The sequence below is a fragment of the Heterodontus francisci genome, chromosome 17, assembly GCF_036365525.1.
Source record: "Heterodontus francisci isolate sHetFra1 chromosome 17, sHetFra1.hap1, whole genome shotgun sequence".
Lineage (NCBI taxonomy): Eukaryota > Metazoa > Chordata > Chondrichthyes > Heterodontiformes > Heterodontidae > Heterodontus > Heterodontus francisci.
In genome coordinates this window covers 37,882,965-37,908,390 of record NC_090387.1, presented here as the reverse complement: position 1 = coordinate 37,908,390, position 25,426 = coordinate 37,882,965, and positions in this window count along the sequence as shown.

The window sequence follows — 25,426 nt, the reverse complement described above, 5'->3', positions numbered from 1 at the left end:
TTGATTGAACAGCATTGGATCAGTATAGGAGGCCAGAGTGGTGTGGAGCATTCAAATGACAGATGACTGGAAGCTCAGGGTCATGCTTGCTGACTGACCTGAGTTGTTCCTCAAAGAAATCACTCAATCTGCATTTGGTCTCTTCAATGTATAGGAGACCACACATGAGCAGCGAATGCAGTGTTCTAAATTGAAAGAAGGACAAGTAAATCACGTTTTCACCTAGAAGGAGTGTTTAATGTCATTAATGTTTATCAAAAACATCAGTGGTGCTAGTACTGAATCTCGGGGAACTCCACTGTATACCCCCCTCCAGTCCAAAAAATAACCATTCTCTGCAACTCTCTGTTTTCCATCCCTTAGCCAATTTTGTATCAGTGCTGCTACTGCCCCTTTTATCCCTTGGGCATCAATTTTTCTAACTATCCCAGGGTTCAGTTTAGCTAACCTTCCACCCTAATGCACGCTGATCGTGTGCCTTTGGTTGAATATTGGTCCCTGAAGTTCTCTTTGTTCTCTAACTAAAGTCTTTGCCATATCTGTGTACAATTAATGTATTAAAAATTCATATGTGCACTTCTGGTCAACCTTTTCCAATATAAATTCCAATATCTAAATTTAGAATGGAAACTGTTTGGTTATGTGAACTTTTTGTCCAGCAAGTTCCCCTCCTACCCGTGAAGATGATGCAGCACCACCATTGGCAGGTAGGTGTAATTCAAGACAAGTTTATGTTGACGGTTTCATTTTTATATATGTGTAATTTCCGATGGAAATATAAAAATAAGGGAATAATATGATAAAATGAAATATGTGTGCAAACCTTGATCCAATTTTTTCTCCTCCCCCACCACACCCCCCCAACTCCCAACCTGCTGGCTAAATTCAGCCTTGGCTCTCCGTCTTCAAAGTGACAGGTGATCAAGTTTTGTTTTTGTTTATTGCAAGGTATTATGGTACCTAACTTTTTAATTTAACTCAACATGACATTCCTTGCAGTTAAACACAAGAATTATCTGTTGATTTATTTATCATCTTTGTACACAGTTTTGAGAAGGCACGTCTCAATTTAGATAATATTGTTTTGTTTCATAATGCTTTCGAGATGTATCATTTTCAAGCAACACATAGCAAGGCAGCTGATCGGATAATGTGAAGTTTCTGCTCAATTTTAAGTCTTCTGCTGAAGCTCTTCCCATAGTGTGAGACTTTCTCACTTAAAACCTGGTTGCACAAGAGTCCGAGAAGCTGCCTTGCAGAAATAGGCTTCTTAATTTGTTATGGCCACGTGGTGCGATGTGGGTGGTTCCCACTGTTCAACTCCCCACCTAACCGCAGCAAATATATTCATATTACAGTTTAGCCCCTTTGGTGTTTCATTTTCCAAATAAACAGACAGCGACAGGTTTTCTTGTAGGTTTAAAACACAGAAAATCAATAGTTTATTGATGAATAGGCCTTATCCTGAAATTATCGCAACTGTATCCACACACACACACACACACACACACACACACACACACACACACACACACACACACACACACACAGAGAAGGGAAAAAGGAAGGTGGCTTTTAGTGGGGGGGAGGGAGGTTATGATAAACCTATTGAATTCTCTTGGAAATCAGGTTCTAGATGGATGCAGGTCTGATTTCTCTCTTGATTGTTACTAGCTCTCACTGGGTTACTAGCTCTCACTGGGTTACTAGCTTTCACTGCTGTATAATGTAGATGTCGGATTTTTCAGCAGGGCATCTGCTTTCTGGCTTGGCTGGAACGCAAGCTGTTAGATGTTGCTTCTGTCCTGGGTGAGTCCTTTATGACCTTTTCCTTCTCTGCTGGAAAGTAGGCTCTGTTCCATAGGAGATTCCTGATGCCAAAATCATCACACTATACAAAAACAAAGGCGACCAAGGAGACTGCAACAACTACAGGGGCATCTCACTCCTTAGTATCCAGGGGAAGGCCTTTGCTTGGGTCATACTTAAAAGACCACGTTTACTTGCAGACCGAGTGTGCCCGGAAGCACAGTGCGGTTTCCATGCCGGCAGATCTACTGTCGATATGATCTTCTCCATACGCCAGCTATAAGAGAAGTGTAGGGAGCAGAGTATATTCCTTGATCTTACTTTGGTAGATCTCACTAAGGCATTCAACACCGTCAGCAAAGCAGGGCTGTACAAGATTTTGGGAAAAATTGGCTGTCCACCAAAGCTCCTCAGTCTCAACTGCTCCTTCCATGACATCATGCACTGCACTGTACAGTTTGATGGCTCCACTTCCGCTACTTTCCGAGTGAAGAACGGAGTGAAACAGGGTTGTGTCCTAGCCCCCACTCTGGCATCATCTTCTCCATGCTCCTGACCTTCGCCTTCCCTGCAGATATGAAAGGAGTCTACTTACACACTAGGTCAGATGGCAAGCTCTACGATCTATCAAGGTTGAAAACAAAGACAAAAACACATCTTGTCCTGATCAGAGAACTCCTCTACACTGATGATGCTGCACTAGTCGCTCACATGGAAACTCCGCTACGAAGACTCGTGGACTGTCTCTCCTGTGCCTGTAACTTGTTTTCCTTGACTATAAGTGCCAAGAAAACCATGGTCATGGGATAAGGTGTTGTATCTCCGCTCCTGATCACACTAAACACCCCCCACTGGAAGTGGTTAGCAAATTCTGCTATCTTGGGTCCACGGTGACAGACAATCTATCCCTTGATGCAGAGCTCGATACACGCATAGAGAAAGCAGTTACCACCTTTGGCCAACTTGCGAAATGCATATAGGATAACACCAAGCTGACTCTTGGGACCAAGTTGATGGTTTACAAGGCCTGTGTTCTCAGCACCTTGAGAGGCAGGTTCTGCCACAAGTGCTGCACGCGAATCTGCTAAATGACTCTGTGGGTTGTTTTTGACGTTGGCGCCTGTTGCCAAGCCGCTGTTGCAACTGGTCATCATGGTATTGCACACCAGTCTACAGGATGTGGCACCATTTCTCTCTTTCGCCAGCTAGTGTCTCCCAGGTGCAACAGTCAACATTTAGGGCCGCCTTGTTACGCTTGCAAGCATCCCTGAGCAGAGCTTTTGACGCTGCACTGGTGATCTGGCCCCGGCTAACTCACCATACAGAAGGTCCCTGGGTATGCCACCATCTTCTTTCCTGTAGGTGTGTCCAATCCACCAAAGCTGCCCCAGTTTGATTAGTGTCAGAGCATGGAAGCTCTACCTGTGAGAGGATTGCCACATTTGTGATTTTCTCCTGCTAGGATATACCCATAATGCACCGCAGACAGCGAAGATGAAAATTATTGAGCTTTTCTTGGTAGCTGTAAGTCACCCATGTTTTACAGCCATACAGCAAGGTGCACCAAGAAAACACCCCCCACCTAAATGGATTGTTTACTGCGTGTCCATCATCTTTTGTAGATGGTAGAATGCCAACCAAGTGGGGGAAATGTTGGTATATGTCCAAGGGCAGCCCAACATCAAAAGTAACTGTTTTCAAATACTGTTCTGGAAAAATGGCCACAAAATCTTGGCATGTTCATTTTAAAATTGACTGGTTGCATTTCTCAAGGATCTGCTCATCTGTTCCAGTAAATTAGTATGACTAAGTCGCTTGAGAGAATAAGAAAAGTGTGACGAGAAATTATTTCTACTATGACACATTTAATGCTTGATGTGGTAAATACAAGACTTTAAATGTTTTAGATTGTACATTTTCTTTTTGATATTGGTAATGAGAAGTTTGTAAAAGTGTTTCTACGTTATAGCAATGCAACGTATTGGTGCGATTGTGAATTCTTTATTGAAAAGAATGTGGCGGCAAAATTGGGCTTTGTAGTGCCTGTAGTTTCATAGCTTATGGCTACCTTTTTGTTCCCAAAATGGTGTCTGCACCATGCACACACTTCCTCATGACATCTTGGTGAGGGTGTTAGGAGCGTGCACCTGAAGTCTGCAGAGAAGGCAGATTATGATGTCAGTCAGCATGTAACACTGATTTGATTCCAGCGCTGCCATTTTTAATCTCACCGCTACAGCTAACGCCCTTTTTAAAGCTTGCACAGCTGCACATGCATTCAGCAGCAGGTAGGAGCCCCCCCCACTAGTGCTATTTAAAGGAATCAACCAACGACTCTCAGTTGAGTCGCTGATTCATTTTGGCTGGCTCTTTTGAGTTTGTAAAACTGCTTGGTGATTTCTACAGTTGTTTGGAGTTGGCGAGGTCGACACACGCGGAGAAGGCCATGGTTCTGACCTCAAGGGTTCCGGACAGACAACTTGCTCCCAGTCATGAATGCTGTAGTTGCTGTTTTCCTTGGCCTGCAGCATGAGAAAGAGATGGAGCAGAGACAGGAAGCGGAGAAAGGCTGTCAGCAGGAGGCCTTATCGATGTAGGGTGTTTCAGGGGCATTTTCTCTTATCTCAACCTAAACCAAGAGGACTATGTGCATTGTCTGCATTTTATGAAGGAGGTGCTCATAGAACTTTGCAACCTCTTGCCAACAGCTGCAAGCTCAGAGCAGGGCAAGGACAATGCTGTCTGTGGCTGTGAAGGTGACCATAGCTATGAATTTCTTCTTGTCAGGATCCTTCCAGGCTGGAGTAGGCGACACCTGTCTCATCTTTCAGTTGCTGTCCACTGCTGCAGAAGAGAGGTGATAGATGCTCTTTATGCCTGGAGAGAGAAGTTTGTTGCATTCTCTTTGACGACCGAGAAGCAGGCGGCGTGTCCATGTGGCATTGCCAAGATGGTAGGCTTCCCTATGGTGCAGGGTGTCACTGACTGCAAACGTGTGGCTTTGTGGGAGTCACATCTCAATGCTAAGATGTACCTTAACTGAAACGGTTACTACTTACTGTGCGGTTGGTGTGAGATCACGCTCAGCACATCATGCTGATGAATGCACGCTATCCTAGCAGCAATCAAAATACTCTTAATTTGCACCAGTCTGCTGTTTCCTCAGTATTTGAGCCACCATGTCAAACCAGAGGGTGGCTGCTGGGTGACAAGAGCTATCTGCTTAATACTTGGCTCATGACTCCACTGCACAACCCAACCACATGACCAGCATCTGTACCATGTGAGCTGTGCTGCCACATGAAACATCATACAGCAGGCTGTTGTGTGCTAAAGTAAAGGTTACACTGTCTGGACCACTCTGACGGACCTCTGTAGTATCCGCTGAAGTGTTTATCCTGTGTTAAGAGAGTATCATAATTCTATTAAAACTTGGGAATCTATATTTTAAAAAAAAACTAAAAAAGGATTTCATGGGCATTGAATCATCTGGAGATGGCTGAACTTCGGGACTAAGTTTGACCTGAGAGTGGAATGTAAACAGTTACTGGAAAACACCTGTTTGCAAAGAACCCAACGGGGAGTTGTTTTCTGATCTGAAGGGACAGATGTTTACAAGCAAGAGACAAAGGAGTGATTTATGGTGGCCATGTGATGTGTTTTCTGGAAAAGTTTAGTTTCAATTTGAACTGTTAAAACAGTTCAAACAGGAAAGGAGAAAAACTGCCCAACTTTCTCTTTGAAAAGGAATCCTGCATCTCTTGACAAGAAACCCTGTATTTCAATTGTGGCAGATACCTATTTCCTTCTGTCTCTGCGGAATCCCTGCATCAAACCGGGTGCTCCGGTTTCCTCCCACAAGCCAAAAGACTTGCAGGTTGGTAGGTAAATTGGCCATTATAAATTGCCCCTAGTATAGGTAGGTGGTAGGGAAATATAGGGAGAGGTGGGGATGTGGTAGAAATATGGGATTAGTGTAGGATTAGTATAAATGGGTGGTTAATGGTCGGCACAGACACGGTGGGCCAAAGGGCCTGTTTCAGTGCTGTATCTCTATATAAAAAAAAAATTAAAAAAAAACCTGTATTTTTGCCTCCTGTGTTTTAAGAAATCCTGAATGATTGCAGAAACCTTGCATCTTCAAACGATTTGAACCATATCTGTAAGAATTGACACCTGTTGCTGCACACCTGATAGAAGACCAATGTGCAGGTTCTGCAGTTGACTTTCTTTGAACACCTACCCAAACAGACTTTATCAAACTCGCCTGGAAAGACGCCAAGTGGCATGCAACTATTCAATTGTGGGACACCTCGCCAAGCCAAAGGACTTCCAACTCTTCATATAAGTATTTTTCCTTCTATTTCTTTGTATAGCTGTCAACAAAAATTCCTTTTTTCCCAGTTAACCGTCTTTTGGATTTATGTGCGTGAGGGCTAGGGAGCTTTAATGTCTCAATTTGTTTATATATTTACTTCATTATTGGTTAAGACTTGGTTTTATAATTAATGGATAATTTTGTTGTTTATTAAAGAAATCTGTTGGTGTGCTTTATTCTGGGGACAAAAAGAGTATCTAATTGACTGTTTCAGTAAGTGGGAAAATTTATTGATGTGCTGTGACCTGTGGAGAAGTGGGACTGAATTAACAGTGCACTCCTCTCGCCTTGGTTGTAACACCTGATTCGTGGTGGTCTGCCGTATCCTCCACAACCTGGCCATCATGAGGACACAGCCCTTGCCACCAGGAAGATGGTGAAGAGGAGGAGCAAGAGAAAGGGAGGAGGTAACCAATACATCCCCTTTCTGGACAGGCATTTTGTGACTGCCTTCTCTGACTACTACTGACCACTGAACACAAACCCAAATCCCCATTGCACAACAATCACACACCTTACCAATCCCTTTGTTGCTGGCAGTCACAGTGTCATCTTAGCCACAATGATGTCACAAAAACCACCACAAATCAACAATTCCAAACTAACTTTATCTCATATTTCATACAAAAGTCAACCAATCGCCCTTATGCCTACCCAAGTGGCTGCAGCATGACTGATGGAAGGCTGTTGACTTTCAGTGGGGGACACTGCAGATGGCCTTGCAGGATGCCCTCAAGCAGCCCTGGCCCTAGAAAGCCTGGGTTTGGCTTGCATCACCCTCGCATGGGCAGCAGAATTTTGGGCTGACTGGCTGATGAGTAATAGTAGGGGCACTGCTGGAGGGCAGTGGTGGGAGTATAAGAAACAGGAATAGGCCATTCAGCTCCTCCAGCCTGCTCCACCATTTAATAAGATCATGGCTGATCAGATTGTGGCCTTAACTCCATTTTCCTGCCTGCTTCCAGCCTCCACTGCACTCTGGGAAGAAAATTCCAAAGATTAACAAACCTTTGGGAGAAGAAATTCCTCCTCGTCTCTGTCTTAAATGGGAGACTCCAAAATTGTGAAACTGTGCCCCCGAGTTCTAGTTTCCTCTACGAGCAGAAACATCCTCTCAGCATCTACCCTGTCAAGCCCCCTTAGAATCTTATATGCTTCAATAAGATCAACTCTCATTCTTCTAAACTGCAATGTATTAGGCACAACCTGCTCAACCTTTTCTCATAAGATAACCCCTTGATTCCAGGAATCAGCCTAGTGAACCTTCTCTGAACTGCTACCAATGGAAGTATATCCCTCCTTAAGTAAGGAGACCAAAACTGTGTGCAGTACTCTAGATGTGGTCTCACCAATGCCCTGTACAGTTGTTGCAAGACTTTCCTACTTTTATACTCCTCCCCCTTGCAATAAAGGCCAACACTCCAATTGCCTTCCTAATTACTTGCTGTACCTGCATATCAAATTTTTGTGATTCATGTACGAGGACACCCAGATCCCTTTGCACTGCAGCATTCTGCAGTCTCTTTCCATTTAAAAAATAATCTGCTTTTCTATTCTTGCCGCCAAAATGGTGTCATTTTGAGAGAGGGCAGCAGCTTCATGCTGCACAGAGCCACTGATATTCACCTGGAATGGGGCCTCAAAATTCCTTAAATCTGTTGGAGCATAGATTGCTGGAATGCTGTGAGCCCCTTTGAACACTGGTATCCACAGCCATGGTGGTGGCAGTCTGAGCCTGCATAGCTCCAAGATGGGCTTCCATGACAATAAGCTGAGTTTTCACGACCTCAGTCTGAGCTTTCACTGCAGCACTCAGACATTGGGTGGCTTCTGCTTGTGTCACAATGGAATTGGAGACATCAGCCATCACTGGAAAGGATGGGTTGCAAACTCTGTACAAAAACTTCTGCCAAGTCAGGGAGAAGACTCGGAGGGCGGAGTTCCAGACCGGTAAGTATAAAAAACTTACCTCGGGGATTCACGGCCTTCATCCAGGGAGAAGACTCGGAGGGCGGAGTTCTGGACTGGTAACTATAAAAAACTTACTTCTGGTTAAAACATTTTTTTTTTAAAAATCTAAAAGGAACTGAGGCAGTGACGTCACAGGAAAGTTGTGATCTGATTGGCTGGTTGGGAATTTGTACTGAATTTCTAAATAAAACATTGATAAAAAATTGATTAAAACCCTAATTAACTAATTAATAAGTAGAGTAACTAAACCAGAGGGAGGAGATTACTGTATTTAGTTAGCATTTAATATTTATAGTAGAAATCTAGCACGAGGGACCATATAGTTCATTGTAACATAACTTAGTAAGGATTTAATAAGTATTTATTTTAAATTAATTTATTAATTAGAGCTAGAAATGTCAGTTAGAGGGGTAAAGTCCTTCACCTGTGAGATGTGGGAGGTCCGTGACGCTTCCAGTGTTCCGGACGACTATATCTGCAGGAGGCGCAACATCGAGGGCCGAAGGGCCTGGACTGCGCTGTAATGTTCTATGTTCCATGTTAAGTGTACCCAGTTGCAGCTCCTCACAGACCGCATAGATCGGTTGGAGCAGCAACTGGATGCACTTAGGAGCAGGCAGGTGGCAGAAAGCATCATAGACAGGAGTTTTAGAGACGTGGTTACACCCAAGGTGCAGGCAGATAGATGGGTGACCGCTAGAAGGGGCAGGCAGTCAGTGCAGGAATCCCCTGTGGCTATCCCACTCTCTAACAAGTATACCGTTTTGGATACTGCTGGGGGGGATGGCCTATCGGGAAAACAACAGCAGCAGCCAGAGCAGTGGCACCACGGCTGGCACTGTTGTTCAGCAGGGAGGGACAAAGCGCAGAACAGCAATAGTTATAGGGGACTCTATAGTCAGGGGCACAGATAGACGCTTCTGTGGACGTGAAAGAGACTCCAGGATGGTATGTTGCCTCCCTGGTGCCAGGGTCAAGGATGACTTTGAATGGACAGGGGGCATTCTGAAGGGGGAGGGTGAACAGCGAGAGGTTGTGGTACACATCGGTACTAATGACATAGGGAGGAAGAGTGATGAGGTCCTGCAGGGGGAGTTTAGGGAGTTAGGTAGAAAGTTAGAAGACAGGACCTCCAGGGTTGTAATTTTGGGATTACTCCCTGTGCCATGTGCCAGTGAGGCTAGAAATAGGAAGATAGTGCAGCTAAACATGTGGTTGAACAGCTGGTGTAGGAGGGAGGGTTTCAGATATCTGGAGCATTGGGATCTCTTCAGGGACAGGTGAGACCTGTACAAGAAGGATGGGTTGCATCTAAACTGGAGGGGCACAAATATCCTGGCTGCGAGGTTTGCTAGCGTCACTCGGGAGGGTTCAAACTAGTGTGGCAGGGGGGTGGGAACCAGAGCAGTAGGACAGCAGGTGATCTAAATGAGGGGGAACTAGTAAATAGGGCCAGTAAGACTAAGAAGATGTTGCTGAGCACAGCGGGACTGGTGGTCTGAAGTGCATTTGTTTCAATGCGAGAAGTATAACAGGTAAGGCAGATGAACTTAGAGCTTGGATTAGTACTTGGAAATATGATGTTGTTGCTATTACAGAGACTTGGTTGAGGGAAGGGCAGGATTGGCAGCTAAATGTTCCAGGCTTTAGAAGCTTCAGGCGGGATAGAGGGGGATGTAAAAGGGGTGGGGGAGTTGCATTACTGGTTGAGGAGAATATCACAGCTGTACTGCGGGAGGACACCTCAGAGGGGTCACGCAGCAAGGCAATATGGGTGGAGCTCAGGAATAGGAAGGGTGCAGTCACGATGTTGGGGTTTACTACAGGCCTCCCAACAGCCAGTGGGAGGTAGAGGAGCAGATATGTAGACAGATTTTGGAAAGATGTAAAGGTGTAAAGGGTTGTGGTGGTGGGTGATTTTAACTTCCCCTATATTGACTGGGACTCACTTAGTGCTAGGGGCTTGGATGGGGCAGAATTTGTAAAGAGCATCCAGGAGGGCTTCTTGAAACAATATGCAGATAGTCCAACCAGGGATGGGGCCGTACTGGACCTGGTATTGGGGAATGAGCCCGACTAGAAGTTTCATTAAGGGATCATTCTGGGAACAGTGACCATACTTCCATAAGTTTTAAGGTACTTGTGGATAAGGATAAGAGTAGTCCTCAGGTGAAGGTGCTAAATTGGGGGAAGGCTAATTATAACAATATTAGGCAGGAACTGAGAAATTTAGATTGGGGGCAGCTGTTTGAGGGTAAATCAACATCTGACATGTGGGAGTCTTTCAAACGTCAGTTGATTAGAATCCAGGACCAGCATGTTCCTGTGAGGAAGAAGGATAAGTGTGGCAAGTTTCGGGAAGCTTGGATAACGCGGGATATTGTGAGCCTAGTCAAAAAGAAAAAGGAAGCATTCATAAGATCTGGAAGGCTGGGAACTGACGAAGCCCTTGAGGAATTTAAAGACCGTAGGAAGGAATTTAAGCAAGGAATCAGGAGGGCTAAAAGGGGTCATGAAAAGTCATTGGCAAAGAGGATTAAGGAAAATCCCAAGGCTTTTTATACGTATATAAAGAGCAAGAGGGTAACCAGGGAAAGGGTTGGCCCACTCAAGGACAGAGGAGGGAATCTATGTGTGAAGCCAGAGGAAATGGGCGAGGTACTAAATGAGTACTTCACATCAGTATTCACCAAAGAGAAGGACTTGGTGGATGATGAGCCGAGGGAAGGGAGTGTAGATAGTCTCGGCCATGTCGATATCAAAAAGGAGGAGGTGTTGGGCGTCTTGCAAAGCATTAAGGTAGATAAGTCCCCAGGGCCTGATGGGATCTACCCCAGAATACTGAGGGAGGCAAGGGAAGAAATTGCTGGGGCCTTGACAGAAATCTTTGTATCCTCATTGGCTACAGGTGAGGTCCCAGAGGACTGGAGAATAGCCAATGTTGTTCCTCTGTTTAAGAAGGGTAGCAAGGATAATCCAGGAAATTATAGGCCGGTGAGCCTTACGTCAGTGGTAGGGAAATTATTAGAGAGGATTCTTCGGGAAAGGATTTACACCCATTGGGAAACAAATGAACTTATTAGCGAGAGGCCACATGGTTTTGTGAAGGGGAGGTCGTGTCTTACTAATTTGATTGAGTTTTTTGAGGAAGTGATGAAGATGATTGATGAAGGAAGGGCAGTGGATGTTGTCTCTATGGACTTCAGTAAAGCCTTTGACAAGGTCCCTCATGGCAGACTGGTACAAAAGGTGAAGTTACACGGAATCAGAGGTGAGCTAGCAAGATGGATACAGAACTGGCTCGATCATAGAAGACAGAGGGTAGCAGTGGAAGGGTGCTTTTCTGAATGGAGGGCTGTGACTGGTGGTAATAAAAACAAGAAATGCTGGAACCACTCAGCAGGTCTGGCAGCATCTGTGGAAAGAGAAGCAGAGTTAATGTTTCGGGTCAGTGACCCTTCTTCGGAACTGGCAAATATTAGAAATGTCAAAGGTTATAAGCAAGTGAGGCAGGGGTGGGGCAAGAGATAACAAAGGAGAAGGTGTAGATTGGACAAGGCCACATAGCTGACCAATAGGTCATGGAGCAAAGGCAAACAATATGTTAATGGTGTGTTGAAAGACAAAGCATTAGTACAGATAGGGTGTTAACGGACTGAGGATGAACAGCAGCAAGTACAAACATGAAAAAAAACAGTGGGTAAGCAAACTGAACAAACTAAGATGAAATGAAATAAATATTTTTTAAAAAAGTAAAAAATGTAAAAAAAAAGAAAAAATAACTAAAAATAGAAGTAAAATGGGGGGCCCGTCGTGCTCTGAAATTATTGAACTCAATGTTCAGTCTAGCAGGCTGTAGTGTGCCTAATCGGTAAATGAGATGCTGTTCCTCGAGCTTGTGTTGATGTTCACTGGAACACTGCAGCAAGCCCAGGATAGAGATGTGAGCTTGAGAACTGGGGGAGTGTGACTAGTGGTGTTCCGCAGGGATCAGTGCTGGGACGTTTTGTTGTTTGTAGTATATATAAATGACTTGGAGGAAAATGTAGCTGGTCTGATTAGTAAGTTTACGGACGACACAAAGGTTGGTGGAGTTGCGGATAGTGATGAGGATTGTCAGAGGATACAGCAGGATATAGATCGGTTGGAGACTTGGGCGGAGAAATGGCAGATGGAGTTTAATCCGGACAAATGTGAGGTCAAGCATTTTGGAAGATCTAATGCAGGTGGGAAGTATACAGTAAATGGCAGAACCCTTAGGAGTATTGACAGGCAGAGAGATCTGGGCGTACAGGTCCACAGGTCACTGAAAGTGGCAACGCAGGTGGATAAGGTAGTCAAGAAGGCATACGGCATGCATGTCTTCATCGGTCGGGCATAGAATATAAAAATTGGCAAGTCATGCTGCAGCTGTACAGAACTTTAGTTAGGCCACACTTAGAATATTGCGTGCAATTCTGGTCACCACACTACCAGAAGGATGTGGAGGCTTTGGAGAGGGTACAGAAGAGGTTTCCCAGGATGTTGCCTGGTCTGGAGGGTATTAGCTATGAGGAGAGGCTGGATAAACTCGGATTGTTTCCACAGGAACGACGGAGGTGGAGGGGCGACATGACAGAGGTTTACAAAGTTATGAGTGGCATGGACAGAGTGGATAGTCAGAAGCTTTTTCCCAGGGTGGAAGAGTCAGTTACTTGGGGACATAGGTTTAAGGTGCGAGGGGCAAAGTTTAGAGGGGATGTGCGAGGCAAGTTCTTTACACAGAGGGTGGTGAGTGCCTGGAACTTGCTGCCGGGGGAGGTGGTGGAAGCAGGAACGATAGCGATGTTTAAGAGGCATCTTGACAAATACATGAATAGGATGGGAATAGAGGGATACGATCCCCGGAAGAGCAGAAGGTTTTAGTTTAGACAGGCATCAAGATCGGCGCAGGCTTGGAGGGCTGAATGGCCTGTTCCTGTGCTGTACTGTTCTTTGTTCTTTTGTAAGTCGGTGCCTGGACTCCTCCATGCTCCTTAGCAGTGCCATCAGTCTTTCTGGCAGGCCTGCCAATGCACCAAGCACTTAATTGTGGATGCCCATCAGCCTTTTTCTGTGTGCTACACCATTGAAGTCCTCATTTGAATCCTCTGCAGCAGCACCTATGTATGACACCCTTTGGGGAGCTGGCACCTGCGGCATTCTTTGCCCCTGCCCTGGCTGAAGGCCACGTGCTCAGTGTCTCACCATGTGCAGATCTTCCTTCAGTGCTACCCTGTAAAGTACACACAGCCCCAGTTTCTGAGTTGGTGGCAATGAGTGCAAGATTGAGTAACAGCCTTTCTTCGTCATCGGTGTCCTGCTCAACTTGGACTTGACACTCCCCCACCAGAATTTGACCATGGTGCATTTGTTAGGTTTCTGAAAGAATAAAGGCACATGGGTATGGTTGGGGTGAGTGAAGGGGAGGAAAGCAAGAAGTGCATGCCTGTATCATATTAAGCTTATAATTCACAATAGTTTGTGGGATGAGGGGGAAGTGGGATGTGAGAGGGTGGATTAGATAAGAACATGTGTCGTATATAATTTCAGCCCCGCCACTGGCCATGGCCTCAGTCGTGGCTGCTCCAATGATGTCCAGCACCATCTTCTCCATCAGGGTAAGGACATACAGCTGTGTACAAGGTATGAGATGTGGTTTGAGGCTTGCAGCAGTGCTAAGTGTGTGAGGGCAGATGAGGCTGTGCATGTGAGGTCTGAGTCATGCTTGATAGATGCTGCTGGTAGGTGAGTGAAGGGGATTTGATGACTGGAGCAGTGAGTGAGGCTCGTTCATTTGTAAGGATGTGGTTTTTGAAGATGCATTCACTAACCTTCCCCGCGTGTATGAGGTCATTGAACTTCTTGCTGCACTGCATCCAGGTTCTCGCTGTTGAATACCAGCATTGACCCTGACAGCCACCTGCTCCCAATGTCTTTTTTTATTGTCTGTCTGGATGGCCGCCTGACCCCTGTGGGAAGAGGACCTCTCTCCTCCTGCACCAAGGCCTCTAGTGCTGCATTGGAGAACCTTGGAGTATGATCTCTGCCCAGTTGCACCATTTCCATTCTTACTGCTCAGACACTCTTCTGTAACCAGTTCCAGCACCTGCTGCAGCTAGACTTCACCGCCTGTTTAAGAGATTCAGGCTGGTTTTAAGTAGTGTAGACAATCTTTAGGTGATGGTCGCCTAGCACAAACTTTGGCCCCCTGCTGAGGCACGCAATCACTCATAGTGTGTTTAGTACTGGGCTGCATGTCACTGTCTTTTAAATTAGCAGGCAGCACGACGTTTACGTGCTGCCTCCATCATAAAAAGCAGACGCAGGTTAATTATGCATCTCAATACCTGTGCCCATTTTCTGGCCCAATCCAGTTGTTGCCCCAATGATTTTCAGGTGCACTCTAAAGAGTTCTGCAGATATGTATAGTATTATAATATTGTGGCTGAAAATGTTTGTATTTAAACTGTACATTCTACAAACATGCTGTTTGAACAAAATGTAATCTGAGACTCTGATGCATTGAATGCTTCTAAATGTGATTCAGAGGCTTGAATTCAACATCCTTTTTTAATTTAATAATTAAATGTTCCTGGAGTGTCCATTAACTTTTGTGGAAGTATTGGCAGCTGTATTTGATATTAATGATGTGCAAATTACTCTGACCATATCCTTGTAAGATGGTTTGGTCTTCGTTATTTGAGTGTTTTTGACTATATAGTTTTTGAAGTGGGATTATCCATATCCTTTCTGCAAATGGTCTACAGTAAAATTCAATGTGGAGTGCCAATCTGTTAATTTTATATTGAAGTTTGAAAATTAAAGCAAAATAGTGGATATCATACTTCCACACTGAAGAAAGCAGTAAATCAAGATTGTATGTATAATGCTTCATAGGACAAGTATATGGCTTGATACTCGTATCATTAATGGAAAAGGTTTGGGTAATAGCTCTGGGTAGTTGTCCATTTTTGTGAAAAAACTGTACTGAACTTGAACACTTTACATTAATTGCGTAAAAGTGCTGGTATGCTTCACTGAACATTAATGGTATTTTTCAATTAATTTATGATCTGCCTTTTACCTTTTTTGTGTTCTCTATGCTGTGCTTGCCAAGCATTTTAGATATGTTGTACATTATTAAACTCTGCGTTTGTTTAATTCCTGCAGCAATGCACCCTGTGTTATTTTCTAAGTAGCTACCACCACCTTTCGGAATTTAGCCAGATTCATTCCTTGGTTTGCAGTGGTTACACTCACCTGTTGCCTGCTCTCTACCAGTTTTCTCTCACCACAGGTGCTGCCTGACTTGCTGAGTCTTTCCAGCACTTTCTGTTTTCATTTCAGATTTCCAGCATCCGTAGTATTTTGCTCTTCTACCAGTTTTACTTCCTGCTTGGAGAAGTAAACTTCATTAAATTTATCAAATTATTCAGTGGTGCTATTTTCTGATCTTATCTGGTGGGTGATCGTGTTACTGCTTTGTGAGATGGATGAAGGACTGGATCGAGGATCCTATTTCCTGCTCACTGAAGGGCTTAAATATGATAATTACTGGTCTCTACTTATTGTGTGACTATGTACTAGAAGCAAGTTAAATTCAATAAAGCCCAAAGGAAGTGTGTTTGATTTGGCAGCAACTTTGTGTGCTTACTGCCAGAGAACTGTCCAAGGTTTTTTAATGGGCACCAGTCTTACAGTATTATTTGCCCTGTCAAGTTTCCTTACTTTGATTTACTGTTTTAGGTCAGAAAGTATTTTGATAAATCTTGCGCTGTAAAATAAACACAACTTCATACGTTTAAATGATTTTGCAATCAGTCTGGCTTTGTTTTTCTTTTAATCATTGATCTCACTTGCAACATATCCCAGCTGTTGTTAGCTCTACTGTACTTGGAAAAACTCATTGGAATACTTGAGCGTTGAAAGGAATTACACATAAGTGCATAAGAAATAGGAGCAGGAGTAGGCCATACAACCCTTCAAGCCTGCTCTGCCATTCAGTAAGGTCATTATTGAACATCTACCTCAAAGCCATTTCCCACCCTGTTCTGGTATCACTGGATTTCTGTAGTGGCCAAAAATCTATTGATATTATTCTTGAATATACTCATCAACTGAGTGTCCACACGCACACATTTATTAGAGGTACCGCTGAAGATGCTGTGGAAATTTGTTGCAGTGTATTCTATAGATAGTACACACTGCAGCCACTATATACTGAGATACTGGATGGAGAGGATTTTTAAGCGAGTGGATGGGGTGCTGATTAAATGGATTGCTTTATCAGTGATATGGTCAAGCTTCTTGAGTGTTGTTGGAGCTGCACCCATCCAGGCAAGTGGAGAGTATTCCATTGCATTCCTACCTCTTAAACCCTTCACCTCCACCACCTGGAAGGACAAGATGACACACCAAGCTGATTTGGACATATATCGCCATTCCTTCATGGTCGCTGGGTTAAAACCCTAGAACACTCTACCTTACAGTATTGTGGAAGAACCTTCGCCACACAGATTGCAGTAATTCAAGAAGGGAGCCCAGCACCACCTAGGGGCTACTGGGATGGGCAAAAATGCAGCCTTAACAGCATTGTCATCACGTAGATTCTTCTCTTAAAATTGTAAAACCTATACGGTTCGATATGCAAGACTTTTTTCCATTCTGGAAATGTAGGTGGTAAAGTGTCTCTGGAGAGCCAAGAGGTGAGCCACTCGTCACAGAATATCCAGCTTCTGACCTGCTCTAGTGGCCATGGCATTTATATGGCTGGTCCAATTTAGATTCTGGTCAACAGTAGCCCCCTGGATGTTGTTGATGGGGGATTCAATGGTAGTGATGCTTTTTAAATGTCAAGTGGAGGTGATTATACTTTCTCCTGTTAAAGATAGTCATTGCCTGATGTTTGTGTGGTGAATGTTACTTGCCAATATCAGCCCAAGCCTGAATGTTGTCTGGGTCTTGGTGCATGTGATCAAGAATGTCCTCATTGTTGGAGGAATTACAAGTACAGCTGAATGCTGCGCTGTCATCAGCCAACCTACTTCTGATGGAGGAAAGATAATTGACTAAGCAGCTGAAGATAGTTAGGCCGAGGTCACTGCCCTGAGGTACTCCTGCAGCGATGTCCTGGAGCTGAGATGATTGTTCTCCAATGACAATAACCATCACCCTTTGTGCTAGATATGACTCCAGCCAGTGAAGAGTTTTCCCCCAATCCCCATTGACATCAGTTTTACTATAGCCTCTTGGTGCCACACTCGGTCAAATGCTATCTTGATGTTAAGGGCAGTCACACTCACTTCACCTCTGAAATTCACCTCTTGTATGTGTATATTGACCAAGGTTGTAATAAATCTGGAGCTGAGTAGTCCTTGCAGAACCCTCAGTGAGCATCGACGAGCAGCTTATTGGTGAGTAAGTGCTGCCTGGTAGCACTGTTGATGACTCCTTAAATCATTTTGCTGATGATTAGGCAGAGGATTAGGGAGGGGTTGCTGGAGGTTGGCAAGGTTGAATTTGTCCTGCTTTTTATGGACTGGGCATACCTGGGCAATTTTCCACATTGTCAGGTAGATGTTAGTGTTATAGCTGTGGTGGTTGTGGATGAGGTGAGATACAGTGGACCAGCAGAAAGGAGGGATACTCAGATTGGGTCTGTAATTTGAAGGCTTGGAAATGAGAACTTTAGGATAAAATTATCAAGGGTGATGAGTTGTTTAGAATTTATCATATTTTGTCACAAATGAGAAATCAGTCCTGATTGTGAAGTAATTTCCTGCGATTGTGAAGTAATTTCCTGCTGGATAAAGTCACTGGTTTATGAGGCACTGAGTCACATACCAAACGTTCCTGATTTCAATTCCAAAAATTGAGTTGGCTAATTACAGCACACTGGGGCAGCAGCTGAGGTCTACAATTGATCTTCGTGTTGCTGGGTTAGGGAGAGCAGAAACCAAGCCAGGCTTCACACTCCTAATTGCTATCTAATAACTTTTGTGAGAAAGCTGTAGGTGATACTGGCATAGGGAACCATGGGATACTTGGCGTAACTTAAGTCCCTGTAACTTGAAAAAGCTTGCCTGCTGGACACACAAATTATATGAATACATAATCTGAAGGTAACTAGGCTAGAAGGGAGACACCCAAATTATATGAAAAGGGTAATCAAGAGGTTGACGAGGTGAATAATATAACCAAGGCAGGATGAGATCAGGGAAGGCAATAGGTGGGAGATGATGTAATTAGGAAACAGTTTATCAAGTAAACTTCCTGTAAAACTGTATAAAATGACAGCTGGAACAATCTACTTGCAGAACCCATACAATCATTCGTGAGAGTCGGACTTCTTGCCTGCTCGTAAATAAAGATCGCTTATTTGTACAAGACATCTGACTCTCGAGGTGTTTTTGGGTACTGTAGCAAGCCCTCATTCTTACATTTGGCGTTGTCGGCAGGATACACCACATCGGGACCGCGACAGTGAGGAGACCAATCAAGGGGTTAGTACCTTTTATTTTACCACCCATAGTTAGGGAAGGTCTACCTCACAGTCGCGGGACTGGTACTTTAAGTGGGTATCAAAGAACCAAAGCCTGGAGACTCGAATGCCGAGTGATCAAAGCATGTGCCAGAGTAGTAGATTGTGAGTTGAGAGAACCAGGTAGAGAGGCGTGCTGAGACAGCCGCAACACAGAGCCACATAGTAGGTGAAGCCACACAGGGGATTTACAGGTATCCAAAGACCATTAACACACAGGAAACCGCGCTGAAAAAGGATGGGTGGAAATCTAATGACCGCCCCAGAAGTACAAAGAGCATGGTGGAAGGGCCAAAAGAAAGATCTGAAGGATGAGGCAATTAGGATCAGAATCAATTCTTATATGGGACACTGCCGGCGAGTCCATAAACATTTCCAAAAGCAGAAACAAATTAACAGCCAGTCCAAAAACAAGTCCAGAGATGGAAACAATTTTCAGGAAACGATTGGTAGAAATTACATTGGAAGTACCACAGTAGTCTAGAACGCTGTTGAAAGGACAAAAGAAAAACATGTGTGTGTGTGTGTTAGTCTCTGTTGGGGTTTGGTCTCTTTGTGTGTTCAGAAATTGTTGAATGGGAAATGTGAATGTGTGTGCAGCATCTGAGTGAAGTTGTATTAAATTGGTGCAAGTTAAAAGAAGCTAGAAGAAGCTACGATAGAGGAGTGTTTAAGTTATTAGAAAGCATTGCTTTCTAACTTGCTTTGTTTGGTGATGGTGAAACTTATAAGGTGCATCCAGGTTGTACAGATTTTGGAGACCCGGTCAGTGAGGCAGAACAGTAGATGCAGGGGTCCACATGTAAAGACAGACAAATGAAAGCAGTCTGGCTGTTGGCTTATCAGGCGAAGTGTAAGCAGCAAGAGGAAAAGTGTAGACAGTCGGAGTTAGAATTGAGTAAATTAAGGAAAGAGAGGGATAAGCGAGAGGAGGAATGACCCAGACATATAGAAGAGACAACTCGGTGGGCCGGGAAAGTAGAGTTCCTGAGGCATATTGTGCGGATATATCCAGAGAAAGGGAAAAGAGGGAGGCAGACGAGAGATTGTTGAAGCAGAGGTGTAGTGAAACTGAGCAGGAGTAAGATTTATGCATCCCTACCAGAGGAAGGGAGAATGGCTCGAGACACCTAGGATGAAATGGGTAACTAGGGCTATGGGCCTCAGAAAAGGGGACGCACATCAGCTGGTTCTGAATACACATCAAAGAATGACGGTGAAAGGCTGCTGCCAAACCTCTTGGAGTGAGAGTTTATCTTTTTCCTTTAGTTTCTAATTATAGTTGTTGCAAGACATTTGAAGAAGAGAGAATTGGGATCGTTGACATAATTGATTTATTTCTCTTTCCCTTCCTTTAAACGAACGTGCTGCTCTTTTCTGTCTGTGGATGTGTGTGGATTTATTTATTTTATTTGGGCGCATGATGTTTGTGTGCTTGAATTTGTGATTTTCAGTGCAATTTTAAAACTGAGACATACTGGCACAAACTACTGGCAACTGGGAATGAAGCTCCAGTTTGTTTTCCAAATATAAATTCAAATTTTGCAGCAGGTTAAAGAAGACGCAATTCAAATGTGGTTAAGTTGGGAACATCAGAACTTGGAAGTTATTTTAAAGGACAGGGAAAGTTTGCCAGGAGTAGGGCATCATGTGATTGTTAGGGTCCTACTTGCAAAACCAGGCTTAGCATCTCACTGGCAAAAACCTTATGAGGTCCCGATGACGAGCAACACTTGTACGTGTGGATGTGGAAGGGAAAGGCCGGTGGAACCACTAGGCACAGATCAAAAAGTATGGAAACGCAAAGAATAATGAGGACTAACTGGTGATGACCGGCAACCACTATGTTCTCTCTTCACAGGACCATAAAAACCGCAGTATGCTGATATGTCTGGTAACCACAAGCGCGGAAGGAACCAAGTCGGTTGACTGGGACCCAACAAGGCCAGTTCTACAAGAACTTGACCAAGCCAATTGCAATCTGGTGCATGGAATGTTAAATGTCACGGTTAATAAACTAATATGCCTAAGGACAGTTGGGAATGGCTCAGGGCAGTTGGGAATGGGGAACAGCAGTACCTGAAGTTGCAAAGCTTGGCGATGAAGGTTCCCTTTATACTTAAAGCAGTCGTACATAAATCTAGTCTCAGTATCACCCACTGTAGTTCTAACTTTATAACTCCTATTCTATCTGTATGTAATTACTTGTTGGATTAAGTTCTATTCAAGTTATTTGTGATTAAATTGTCTAACCAACGTGAATGTTGACTGCAGCATCACATTTTGGGTAATCTGTTCATTATTTGTATCCTGAACGAGAGAGGTTGTTAGACTTCATGAACTGTATATGAGCACATTGGCTAGCTTTGTGAGTGAACTGCATAGCCAGATTCACTGATTCAATTGTAACTCTTAATTTAAAAAAATTGAATTGCTAGAATAATTGTGTAGAGCCAGTCGGTATTTATTAATGAATTACGGCTGTTAGCTGCAATGAGCTTGCTGACTTGCAAATCATATTGAGCAAAGCAATGTTTAAATGGAATTTTAAGTTAGATTTGAATTTAACCAACATGCTAGCAAAACACTAAAAAGAACAGGGGCATCCAAACCCTTCTCGGGGTAGAAAATACCGGAGCCATGGAAGATAACAATTGGCCAAATTACTACCTCATACCCAAATACATGACCCAGAGAGATTCCCTCCTCATGGGGTCCCACTGGATTGATGTAGGAAATAATGTTGTCTGTCCACATCCCATAAATTGTACCCTTCAAATGTCCAGCGCCTGCCATGAACTGATGCAGGTGGCACTTCGTGGAGAAGGGAAATACTGCGTGACTGCCAGTGAACCTGAATGATAACATCCACTGCCCACTGATCAACTTGAGTTTCTGCTTCCATTCCCGGGCCCCAACAACAATCGGACATTCAGCGATAACTCACAACCGGCCTCCCAGTAGCAAATGGATGAGCATAACCGATGATCTAACGGAGGACTTGTTGAGATACCTGCTTCCTGGGGGGAAGTGAATTCGTAAACTGCTGGAACACCTACTGAAGTGGTGTATCCTGGGAGTACTTCAGGCTTGACTAAAATTGCTGTAATTTATGTAGAATAATACAAAGTATCAATCCCAGACTAAGCCTGGTCACTAGGACACAGTTGAGGTCGTAAGAGGGTGTGAGGGAAGGATCTGAAGCTCATCGAAACCGGTAGGATCCCTGGATTATTCGATGGACAGAGGATCCTCGGGTAATGGCTACCTTGGGCCAGGTGCTGGCCAAGGGCCAAAAGGGGGGGTCTGAAGGGAAGATTGGCACAGGGAACCATGGGATACTTGGTATAATTTAGGTCCCTGTAACTTGAGAAAGCTTACCTGCAAGACACACAAATTATATGAATATCTAATAAGAAGGTAACGAGCTCAGGAGGGAGACACCCAAATCCTATGAATAGCCTAAGAATCCTATAGAGTCATAGAGTTATACAGTACAGAAACAGGACCTTCGGCCAATCGTGTCTGTGCTGGCCATCCAGCACCTAACTATTCTAATCCCATTTTCCAGCACTTGGCCCCTAGGCTTGTATGCAATGGCATTTCAAGTGCACATCTAAATACTTCTTAAATGTTGTGAGGGTTCCTGCTTCTACCACCTCTTCAGGCAGTGCGTTCCAGATTCCAACCACCCTTTAGGTAATTTTTTTTCCTCAAATCCCCTCTAAACCTCCTGCACCTTACCTTAAATCTATGCCCCCTGGTTATTAACCCTTCCGCTAAGGGAAAAAGTTTCTTCCTATCGAATCTATCAATGCCCCTCTTAATTTGGTATACCCCAATCATGTCCCTTCTCTGCTCTACGGAAGACAAACCGAGCCTTTTCAGGCTCTCTTCATAGCTGAAATGCTCCAGCCCAGGCAACCCTGCACAGACCTCATCACTAACATCTGGGGACTAGTACCAAAATTGGGAGAGTTGCCCCACAGGCTAGTCAAGTAACAACCTAATGGAGTCATACTCTCAAAATACTCTCAAAAGGAAGAAGAAGGCTTATGTTAGGATGAGACGTGAAGGCTCAGTTAGGGCGCTTGAGAGTTACAAGCTAGCCAGGAAGGATCTAAAGGGAGAGCTAAGAAGAGCAAGGAGAGGACACGAGAAGTCATTGGCGGATAGGATCAGGGAAAACCCTAAGGCTTTCTATAGGTATATCAGGAATAAAAGAATGACTAGAGTTAGATTAGGGCCAATCAAGGATAGTAGTGGGAAGTTGTGTGTGGAATCAGAGGAGATAGGGGAAGTGTTAAATGAATATTTTTCCTCAGTATTTACAGTAGAGAAAGAAAATGTTGTCGAGGAGAATACTGAGATTCAGACTACTAGGCTAGATGGGATTGAGGTTCACAAGGAGGAGGTGTTATCAATTTTGGAAAGTGTGAAAATAGATAAGTCCCCTGGGCCAGATGGGATTTATCCTAGGATTCTCTGGGAAGCCAGGGAGGAGATTGCAGAGCCTTTGTCCTTGATCTTTATGTCATCATTGTCGACAGGAATAGTGCCGGAAGACTGGAGGATAGCAAATGTTGTCCCCTTGTTCAAGAAGGGGAGTAGAGACAGCCCTGGTAATTATAGACCTGTGAACCTTACTTCGGTTGTGGGTAAAATGTTGGAAAAGGTTATAAGAGACAGGATTTATAATCATCTTGAAAAGAATAAGTTCATTAGCGATAGTCAGCACGGTTTTGTGAAGGGTAGGTCGTGCCTCACAAACCTTATTGAGTTTTTCGAGAAGGTGACCAAACAGGTGGATGAGGGTAAAGCAGTGGATGTGGTGTATATGGATTTCAGTAAGGCGTTTGATAAGGTTCCCCACGGTAGGCTATTGCAGAAAATACGGAAGTATGGGGTTGAAGGTGATTTAGAGCTTTGGATCAGAAATTGGCTAGCTGAAAGAAGACAGAGGGTGGTGGTTGATGGCAAATGTTCATCCTGGAGTTTAGTTACTAGTGGTGTACTGCAAGGATCTGTTTCGGGACCACTGCTGTTTGTCATTTTTATAAATGACCTGGAAGAGGGTGTAGAAGGGTGGGTTAGTAAATTTGCGGATGACACGAAGGTCGGTGGAGTTGTGGATAGTGCCGAAGGATGTTGTAGGGTACAGAGGGACATAGATAGGCTGCAGAGCTGGGCTGAGAGATGGCAAATGGAGTTTAATGCGGAAAAGTGTGAGGTGATTCACTTTGGAAGGAGTAACAGGAATGCAGAGTACTGGGCTAATGGGAAGATTCTTGGTAGTGTAGATGAACAGAGAGATCTTGGTGTCCAGGTACATAAATCCCTGAAAGTTGCTACCCAGGTTAATAGGGCTGTTAAAAAGGCATATGGTGTGTTAGCTTTTATTAGTAGGGGGATCGAGTTTCGGAGCCACGAGGTCATGCTGCAGCTGTACAAAACTCTGGTGAGACCGCACCTGGAGTATTGCGTGCAGTTCTGGTCACCGCATTATAGGAAGGATGTGGAAGCTTTGGAAAGGGTGCAGAGGAGATTTACTAGGATGTTGCCTGGTATGGAGGGAAGGTCTTACGAGGAAAGGCTGAGGGACTTGAGGTTGTTTTCGTTGGAGAGAAGGAGGAGGAGAGGTGACTTAATAGAGACATATAAGATAATCAGAGGGTTAGATAGGGTGGAAAGTGAGAGTCTTTTTCCTCGGATGGTGATGGCAAACACAAGGGGACATAGCTTTAAGTTGAGGGGTGATAGATATAGGACAGATGTTAGAGGTAGTTTCTTTACTCAGAGAGTAGTAGGGGCATGGAACGCCCTGCCTGCAACAGTAGTAGACTCGCCAACTTTAAGGGCATTTAAGTGGTCATTGGATAGACATATGGATGAAAATGGAATAGTGTAGGTCAGATGGTTTCACAGGTCGGCGCAACATCAAGGGCCGAAGGTCCTGTACTGCGCTGTAATGTTCTAATTCTAATAAAGTCAGTCGATGTCCCAGACTCCTCCATTGTACTCCCAAAGTATGTCCTGTCCCACCGGCGGGACAGACTCACCAGAGGTGGCGGCAAGTAGTATACAGTCGGGAGGGAGTGGCCCTGGGAATCCTCAACATTGACTTCAGACCCCATGAAGTCTCATGGCATCAGGCATCATGGGCAAGGAAACGTTCTGCTGATTACCATTTACCACCTTCCTTCAGCTGATGAATCAGTACATGTTGAACGCCACTTGGAAGAAGCACTGAGGGTAGCAAGGGCACAAAGTGCACTCTGGTTGGGGGGACCTCAATCCCTGTCATCAAGAGTGGCACAGTCGCACCACAAGTGACCGAGCTGGCCAGATTTTGAAGGATATATCTGCCAGATTCGGCCTGCAGTAGATCATGAGAGAACCAAAGTGAGGGTAAAATCTACTTAACTTTGTCCTCACCACTCTACCTTTCGCAGCTGCATCTGTCAATGACAGTATTGGTTGGCATGACCAATGCACAGCCCTTGTAGAGACAGTCACATCTCCACACTGAGGGAGCCCTCCATTGTGTTGTGTGGCACTACCATTGTGCTAAATGGAGATAAGGTGAGTACGACGAAAGTGTTTTTTTTAAAAAAAAGAATTTTAGATTGTAGTGGGTAGAACAAGGCCCCTAGTATAATTAGTATTTTTTAATTCAGGGAGTAACTAATTAACCGAAGTGTAAGTCA